At 42.3% G+C, this 9,517-nt stretch overlaps 1 protein-coding gene across 1 annotated transcript in view; it reads right to left on the reverse strand.

The window, feature by feature from the left end:
• Positions 1 to 6,479, reverse strand: part of Rarb (retinoic acid receptor beta) — a 784,358-nt gene extending 777,879 nt beyond the window's left edge. Inside the window, exon 1 of the mRNA XM_087181442.1 lies at positions 6,376 to 6,479. The gene's annotated coding sequence lies outside the window, so the exon portion shown is untranslated. The remainder of the gene's footprint in view (positions 1 to 6,375) is intronic.
• Positions 6,480 to 9,517: the final 3,038 nt, after the last annotated feature.

The raw sequence follows: 9,517 nt of genomic DNA on the forward strand, positions 1-9,517 counted from the left end.
CAGTGCAGAGTGAAAGGAAAGCTAAGGCGGTTTACAATTGGGTTTACAACTGAGCATGTTCCTCTTGTCCTTTTGTAACCCTTCTGTGAGTGAAAATTCCTCTCTCTAGAAAGCTGAAGCTCAGACTTTTCTCAGTCTCTGGTCCAATGGGATCACTGAACAACCACTTGAGCCTTGTTTACCGGACTACATGAAAGTCACCACTTCCCTTTTGAGGTAAAACTTTTATCTCACAGATGCACAGCATACAAAGTAAAGTATACTCAGTGATGGCCATTTTGCTAAGATCAAGGGGCTGCTAGTGAAAAGGAGAATTCAAGGACAGCCAACAGTTCCGGAGTTGACATTGATAATATTTTTCATTCATATTATTTTGCTTTCATTTTCCATTATTTATAAAAGAAAAATCTCTATACCAACATGTAACATCCTAAATTTCATTTGACCCAGATATTTCCCATCTAGGTATCTTCCTGAAAGAGTTAAAAAAAAAAACCCATATTGTAGCAATACATATATACCCATGTTTATAGCAGCATAACTCATAATAGCTAAATCTTGGAAGTGGCCCATGTGTCCATCAACAGATGAGTGGATAAAGAAAATGTGGTATTTACACATCATGGAGTACTACTCTGCCATAAAGAAGGATAAACTTGAGTCATTTGTAGGAAAATGGATGCACCTCGAGATCATATTATGTGAAATAAATTAGACACATAAGCTTAAATATCACAGTTTTTCTTACAAGAAACCAAAAGTGTACACAAAAAGCAAGATAAAAGATAAATAGTAGGAAAAGGGGAGATAGATCTTTTGCAGAAGAGAATGTGACCAAGAAATGGAGAGAGAAGGGAGGGAGAGGGAACGGGGAGAGAAAGGAAAAAGAGGAGAATGGAGATGAAAAACTTAAGATGTGTTATGTACAGGTACCAATTCTGCATGAGTAATGCAATCATTATGTACTGCAAACATGTACTAATAAAAAAATCTAAAAAACAAATACTGTAATATCCAAAAGAATACCCAGTTTCTTTTCTTTTCTTTTTTCTTCCAGTTCTGGGGATTAAACACAGAGGTTTCACACAGCTACATACCCAGAATTTTTTTTAATAGGGTCTCACTAAGTTACTAAGTAAGCTGGGTTTGAACTTGCGATCCTCCTGCCTCTGCCTCCCGGAGTGCTGTGATTACAGTGTATGCCACCATGCCTAGCTTTAGTTTCTTAATTATATTTGTAGGCTAGGTTTTATGCTATATTTACCCTAATGGCAAAAAACAATCAACCTTTCAGTATTATAATTACATACATTTATGCTTTTATGGGGTAGAATTTCAATCTTATTTCCATAAAAGTAAAGTATTCCACAGAGTATTCCAAATTTGGCAAAAGTGAAATTCCATAATCTGTTGTTTTAACATGGAATTCAACAGGCATGTTTCTCAGGCCATAAGAGACTTTTAGCCTTCATCTTAGCATTAAATTGGTGAGTTACCACACAGAGTAGTCTTTTCCTTTTCACTGTTGCCCAACTTTGCAGTGTTAGGTTGTATGAGACTTGTTTCATATAATATGTAAAATGTAGCCAATTCATTTAAAATACTGATACTAATAATTTATGGACAAATCCATCACATCAAGAAAAAATAATATGTGAGAGAGGATACTGGCCTGGACACTGGGGGTAGCAAAGGGGATGGACAGAGGCAGATAGATGTAAGAAGTGTAACAGCTTAAAAATATTTATTAATTGGTATGGTCACTGCACTGGCCAATCTGAACAAATGCAGACTAAAAATTACCAACATTGGCAGGATACCTGTGTGAATCAAGCGAATATCTACCTGGAACACAAAGTACCTGATAAAGAATTAAGAGATATGTTAAGGTGAAGGGATAAATCTAAGTTTCTAGACTGAGTGATTGCATCTATAGGGCTGTCATTTCCCAAAATGAGAAAGAATGAAGAGGGAATAAATCCTAGTAGGTTGTTGGTAGTGAGAATAACAACTTTCATTTTGGGTGAAAAAGTTAGATGTGCTTGTAAAATATCCAAATGGAGAAGTTAAGTGACCACTGAATCAGTGCTTCTGAAGCTTGGAGGAGGTCAGGTATGGACTAGAGGCATAGTATTGAGTCAGCATATGGGTAAGATTTGAAACTATGAGAAAGAAAGAAATTACCTAAAGTTGGGGAGAGAGAAAGAGGAGGAAGGAGACAGAAGTGGGCCCAGGATACAACCCTAAGGTTACAGAAGTCCAAGCTCTATTTCAAGATGAGTTAGAGGAGGTGGCAGGTGAGAAAATAAAGACCCAAAGAAGAAAACTGGAAGTTTTCACAGAAGCCACCCAAATCACTGTTGCCAAGAGAGGATACCAGAAAACGATTTAAATTCTCCAAAAGGTGGAGTGAGAAGGCAGCTCTTTGGATCTGACTACATAGTGGTCATGGAAGATTGTAACAGAAGTTGTCCCTATAAGTGGTGGAGGCAGGAGTCACATTGAAAAGGACAGTGTGGTGGAGAGGAGGCAGAGGTAGCATCGGAGACAAGCCACAAGGGAAGTGTGACAATGACATGGAATGGAGAAATGAGGTGGGGGACGCTGAGAAGCATGGTATTCAGAGTTGGTTTTCAAGATGGAAGATATTAAAATATTTTGCCATGCAATCTTCATGATACCTTTTGATTTAGCGATGTGTTATGTCTCCCATTTACCAGATGAGAAAATGGAAGTTCAGAGATGTTAAAGAACTGGGTCAAATCTCATTATCACATAAGAAACACAGCTAAAACTCAAACCTGGTCTCTCTCATTCTAAAATTTTGGGATAGACTGGCACTTAGTACATTTTACTGTGTTTATTTGCTCATGTAACCGTCTCTCTCATTTTTAAAAATATTATTTAAGTTTTACTTGATAAATAATAATTCTATATATCATGGGACTCTCTTTCTAAGTACAGAGATTAAGTCTAACTCATCCTTGAATCCCCATTACCTACTACAGTATCAGGATGTTAATTGTGGGTACTCAGTAAATGTGTGTAGTAGAAATAAATGAACAAATTAACAAAAGTCAGATTTTTCCAGTGCCTGTCTCGCCAGTGCAAGGTCCTGAGTTCGATCCCTAGTACCAAAGAAAAAAGTCAGATTTTAGACTTTATAACCAAAATATAGAGCTCTCTAGAACAATGCTATAAAGAACAATAGAAATGTAAGAAACTGGTCAGCCTTTAACTCTCAGAGTGGAAACTCAGAGAAATAGTGACTTCTTTAAGGATGAAAACAGTAATTAAATTTATATTTTAATTATTCTTTGTTCACATTATTACACTTCCCAAGTTTGTAACCAGCAAACTGTTAAGAACATGCCCCAGTCTCACAGGGTCTCCAGTCTCCACTGTAACAGACAGCTTACTTGTTATTTACTCCTTTATTTTTCTCTGTACTTAAAATACATACAAGATCCCTATTCCCACAAGGAATCCATTCTCAGGTAATGCTGATTTCATTGCAGTCTTCCAAACAAGACCAGCCTATTTCCATGGAAAGGAAAAGGTACATTCAATCATTGTGATATTGTGTGTGCCTGGTAATAATAATAAATGAATTTTTTAAACATTCATGTGATTTACAGGTCCCTCCCAACACTACATGTTTTGCTCAGCTCTTTTGCTGCCATGTTATTTCAGAGCCCTTTTAATACAGTTATTAATTGTTCCCTTAATCTTATGAGTAAGCAGCTTTAACAAGTAGTCTAAGGTTAAAATACTGCACAATAATTCTAAAATGTGTGGATGATGATGTTTGTCCTAAAATGTTAATAACTTAAGTTTCTGCTGACTTTTGTTTTGAACTTCTTCCAATAAACTCCTTTCTTTTCACATTCAGAAAATTTACTCTTTGAAAGTTTCAACAGCAAACCAGAGCTTTTCAGGTTAACAAAATTGTTTCATGCTGTAATGTGGAGTAGTTTCATTTGGTTTGGTTAAGATTGGCTAGAAAAGAAGTTTGGTCCCTATCCATCTCCTAATTACACATATATTGTTAAGAACTATTTGAGCCAAGTTAAGTAAAATAAGGATGCCTAAAGTACGTTGAATTTGCATTCTGATTATTTGCAGACAGTTTTGAATCCCACAAGTTTTTTTTCTTCTTCATGTTTAATGTAAGTATTACCTACTAGGTTCCCCCCCCCAGTATATCTATAAGCATCAAGTATTTTTTTTCCAAAAGGGGATATACTATACAATTTAGCTATTCATTTATGCAAATGATGGTAAACAGAATTACAAAGACAGATAATAAACAGCAAATGAGGTTATTTTGTTTCACGCTTTATGTTGTCAGAGTTCTGAGCATGGTTTAGTGTTTTCTATTCATGACTTTATATTACCAAATTACTCCCTGATGGTGTCTCAGATGTGCTTTTGTCTGCAAATGAGAAGGAATAAAATACCAGGACATTAACGTTAAATTACAATCGTTAATGGCATAAATACGAAAATAATTACTGCATCATACCATCAATTGTTATGTGTTCATTACTGAAGTTCTTGTAAAGCCTTCATTTTCTTGTTACAATTATTTTTTTCCTCTATTTTTGTCTGGCTATTTTATAGCCCTGACAGTACTTTAGCAACATTCAGCAGTTACACAAGCCATTTAATCCTGCTCAAAGCTTCATTTAAACTTCATTTAGCTGCATTTTATTTGTGTATATATGCCTTTTACTTCTTTCTGACAGTCAAAAGGTACTTCTGGAGTAGGTGCTGGAAAGATGTGTCAAAGAAATTACCTAAAGCCAGCAATAAACTTCAGAGAGGGTTTCAGACTTACTAACATCACTCTATAAAATACCTTTGTCAAATAATCAAGCTTATCGCGCCCCCATCCTCTAAAATTTTAGCTTCAGGTTTTTCATTTTTTCCTTTTTAAATTACCTTTTTAGAAAATCGATTTATAATTGTACAGCCTATCCAGCAGTCTGGGCTCTCAGTCCTGTTCTGTTTCTTTTCCACAGCTCTGCCTCACCTGTGTTTCTCCTTTTCCCACCTCAGCCCTCCTCCCCCAGTGTTCTTTCCTAGTGGCAGCAAAAGGACCCCATACCCAGCCGCACACACTCTGCCGCCTCGCCCTGGGAGGGTCATTCAAATGCACCCTTTTGTCTGCTCCCCTGGGCGACCACCACTTCGCCTCTGCCTGCCAGCCCCGAGTGGGAGCAGCACTGGGACTCGCTCCCCTGTCAAAAGCTGGAGGGGCGGGGTGGAGGCACGGCGGGCGGTCCAGGCCCCCCAGCATCCTCAGCCGGGCGCGGGAGAACACACACACACACTCACGCACACGCACACACACGCACACACACTCCCGCTGTCACCTGTTCGCGTTCAAAGCAGCTCCTGCGCTGGATAAAACTTATCCCTCTTCCCCGCCCCCAAGCCTCAGCCCGCCTCCGGGAGCGCGAGACATCCTGTGCACAGCCTTTTCAAAATATGCGGAAGGAGGGAAAAAGTGCACACCGAGTACACTCTAATTACATGTATTCCTAGTGCCTCTGCTTTGCTCTCTTTTTCACCTGTCTCCTCTGCAATCACACACCGCCTCTTCCTGCGCTTGCAGAGCACCCTCACCCCGCAACGGTCCTGGCCTGGAGCCTCAGCTTCCAGAGTTTGCCGCCCGGGTGGGTCCCTCTGCCAGTCGCCTAGCCTAGCGCTGTCTGCAACTCTTGCCAAGTGCAGCCTGACACTGCCCACTCCCTACACCCAGTTTATACTCCAAACTTTTTCTTGCCCTTTCTCCGACCCCAAGTCGAGCACATCCCAGGTGTCCGACGCCCAGGCTCCAAACCCAGACCCCAGAGGGGAATGGGACGATAACTCTGTTCCCGTGGGCACTGGACCTCGCGGTGCCCAGCCCTAGTGTGCGCCAGGCCTGCGAGGGACGGACAGGGATGCGGAGGATGCGGGGAGCAGCAGGCTGGCAGGTGCAACTTGCCAGCAACTCCCGGGTTCACGCCCTTGGGACAGCGGGTCTGCCTGATGAGAACAAAGCTGGAGTCAGTCCGGGGAGACTGTCAGACGGGAGACCGCTAAGACAATGGCAATAAAGGAAACTTGGAAGAGGACCGCTGCGCAAAGTTGTCTCCGAGTCCAGTGTCCTGGAATGGTCGCGGGCTTGCGCAGCGGACCCCCAATCCCCCAAGCCTGGGCGGGCCCCGCCGCTGCACAGCGCCAAACCCCTGCTAGGCAGCCGGTCCCTGGATGCAATGCAAATGCCCTGAGCACCCGGACGCAGCGCGAGGGCGCCGGGACGCTCCGAGTGCGGACAGCAGCCACCCGTCAAGAAGACCCGCCAGCGCGCTCTCCTGGCTTTACCTTTCCGGGCTGCCCGGGGGTCCGCGATTCGCCGATCGCTGGCTGTGCCCTCAGCCCCGCCGCAGCCAGGAACAGACAGCTGGAGCCCGCTTCCCTGCGCCCCGCCCCTAGGCTCCAAGACCCGCCCCCGGATTCAGGCCCCGCCCCCTGGATCCAGGCCCCGCCTCTCCACGCTGGCTGGCTCCGCAGGGTTTCCGCGGGAACTACTGCGGCTGCTGCCCTCACCGCCTTCACCACCTTTCCTGCTGCATACCGAGGGCCGAGAAGTCCCAGATTGTCAAAGGGTACCCTCCAACAAAGGAAAGGATTGGAAATGACCTCTACAACATGGCTACTCTGCCTGTAGTCCGGGAACCTGCAGGGTCCCTATCACCTGGAGCTTACTAGAAAAGCAAGTTTCTGAGACTCACCCCAGAACCACTGAGTCAGAGTCTCTGGGAATGGGGCCTAGCAGTGTGTGTTTCAGCAAACTCTGGGGTGCATATTGAAGTTGGAGAAGTGCCACTCTTCTAAGAGAAGTACGTGGTGGCTGATCGCACAGATAAATACACACTTTCTCAGTCCTGAGACCCAAGAGCCTGCTCAGGCAGATGTAACTTGCAGTGTTCGCAAAGCAGGAGACTACGTTGTCTGCGCCCTGGATGTCATTCATCTTGCTTTATTGACTGCAAAGTCTTCAGAGATAAACAGAGAAGGGAACACATTTACTTTTGATCTGACAGCTCTAATGAGCTCAAGGAAGAATTCTGTAAACATTATTAAGTGTAATAAACACGTGTCGGATTCAGGCAATCGTCTCTGGAGAAAGGTTGGCAAAAGCCAGCGTGAGCCAACATTTTATTCATAATGTCTTTTTAACTTTATGTTGCCTGTGTAATAGGCCTTTGGCTTTGCTGTTGCCCAGACGGAAAATCATTACCCCAATAATGGATGAGCCAGTTCAAAAGGAGAGCCACTGAAACGCTGGGCACTTTCATTCATAAATGCTATGGATCAGAAACAAGGGGAAGCATCTCTTGCCAATGTAGCCATTTTAATTATCCAACTGTTGCCCAGGTTTCTTGTTTTAACTTCCTGAAGCATCACTTGGGTCAAACTATAAACAATAATGAAAGTTGGCTATTCATCTGACCATCTATTTATGGTGAGCTCCCCTTTCCCTTCTTCCTACCAATCTTCCCACAGCTCCAGGTTTTTAAGTACTGGAGGAAGGGATGATCGCTTGCCACAGGGAGCACAGCCCTTGGCTGCCACTGCTAGCTCTGGGAATGAGTTCTAGTTCAGAACTCTGAGTTTGGGTATATTTGGAAGGCTGAAGTTTGGTACTTAAGGGAATTTTTTCAGTAGCATCCCCAGGAAGTGGAACTTTCAGGACACGTTCTCTATTCCTTTATGTTCCCTCTTCATAAAGAAATGCCAACCAATATCCTAATCACTTGAACAATTCAAAGCAAAGCATTATTATCAAGAGAAACACACCGTCCAAAAGTGCAACAGTTTAGCTCCCCTCCAAAATTCCAGGAGTGCTAAAAAAGCTAGAAATGTAAAAGGCTTGTTCTAAAAGAGTAATAAACAGCCCGATTACCCATCAACTGAAGACTGGATAAAGAAGATGTGGGGCCTATATATATATATAAAATGGAGTACTACTCAGCCATAGTGAATGAGAAATGAGAGACATTTATAGCTAAATGGATGCACATTGAGGCCATACTCTTAAGTGAAATAAACAGGACAAATAGTTTCTCTGGTGTGAGAAACTGAAAGTGTAAATAAGGATTGAAATGTAAAATAGATAATGTGAAATAGGAAGAAAAGGTCTAAATGAGAAGGGGAAGTGGGAGGGGTAGGGGAAAGGAAAGAAGGGAAAGGAATAAATATGAGAAAAGGAAAAAATAGAAACAAAGTCTTTGTAAATAGAGAGGGATGGAGGGATTGAAGGGAGGGCAGGGGAATGGGGAAAAATAAGAACCAAGATGCATCATGTAAAGGTACAAATTGCCAATGATGAATGTCATCATATTATATACCTAAAATGTACCAATAAACTTCCTGAATAAAAAAAATTGAAAGAGAAAAATACCAAGAAAAAAGAGAAAAAAGGAAGAGAAAGAAGAATGGAGGGAGGGAAAAAGAAAGAAGGAAAGGAATATTAACAGCTACTCAGACCTGTGACATTAATCAAAAAGAAAAACTGAAAGAGGTAAGATGGGAAGTGAACAATGGGGGCAGAGCCCAGTGCATATCCAACTTCAGGTCAAAAGTCAATTTCTTAGGCCGCATTCTAAAAGAGCAGACCCTGAATGAAGACCCATGTGACTTCTTAAGAAAGTGCACCCAGGAGACCAATAAGGGAACTGGGGGGAGGAGCAGAAAAGGGAAGGAGAAGAAGCTGATCAAAGGCCCAAGAATCCAACAGTGGTGAAGAGAGCTCCACCTGATTCTGCCTGGAAGTGCAAGTCTCAAATCATTTCAAACTGAGTAGAGAACTGGACATTCATATCCCCTTACTGGCTAGTTCATTGGTAAACAGCTTCCCGAGGGAAATAAACTTTCTGGCACTTCTTTAGGTTCCAGTAGCTTGAGACCATGCTTTTAAAACCAAGGGATGATTACTAGCTGTTAAAAGCCATGGAACTGAGAAATTTGGGGGAGGTGAGATGTCACACAAAAATATTAAAATGGATTTTAGAAGATTTCAGCTGATTGCTGACTTTGTCTACTCCAGTATGTGAATTTTCCATTTTACCCCCAGGCATAGGCGAAAGGCTAAAACTCCACCCAATAGGACTCAGCAGCCAGGGGCTATTGGGTATACTCTGTAGTGCAATAGTAGAACCACTGAGGGGACTTGGACAGTGACAAGTCAGGCAGCTGAGGTGTAGGTAGATTCACCAGTGTCTTATTAGGTCACCTAAAAGAGCCAGCATTTGGATGTCTGGCATAAGAATGACAGGGAAACACATAAAGCAAATGTGATGTATATATACACAAATGGAAAATTAGTCACCCCTAAACAATGAAAAATATACTGTCATCTCTGGCAACATGGATGAACCTAGAGGACATTATGTGAACTGAAATAAGTCAGGCACCGAAAAACAAATACTGCATGTTCCCCTTCATATGTGGAGGCTAAAAA

The sequence above is a fragment of the Heterocephalus glaber genome, unplaced genomic scaffold (assembly GCF_053883595.1).
Source record: "Heterocephalus glaber isolate CG9 unplaced genomic scaffold, H.glaber_assembly_v1.0 deba00001472, whole genome shotgun sequence".
In the NCBI taxonomy this organism is placed as follows: Eukaryota; Metazoa; Chordata; class Mammalia; order Rodentia; family Bathyergidae; genus Heterocephalus; species Heterocephalus glaber.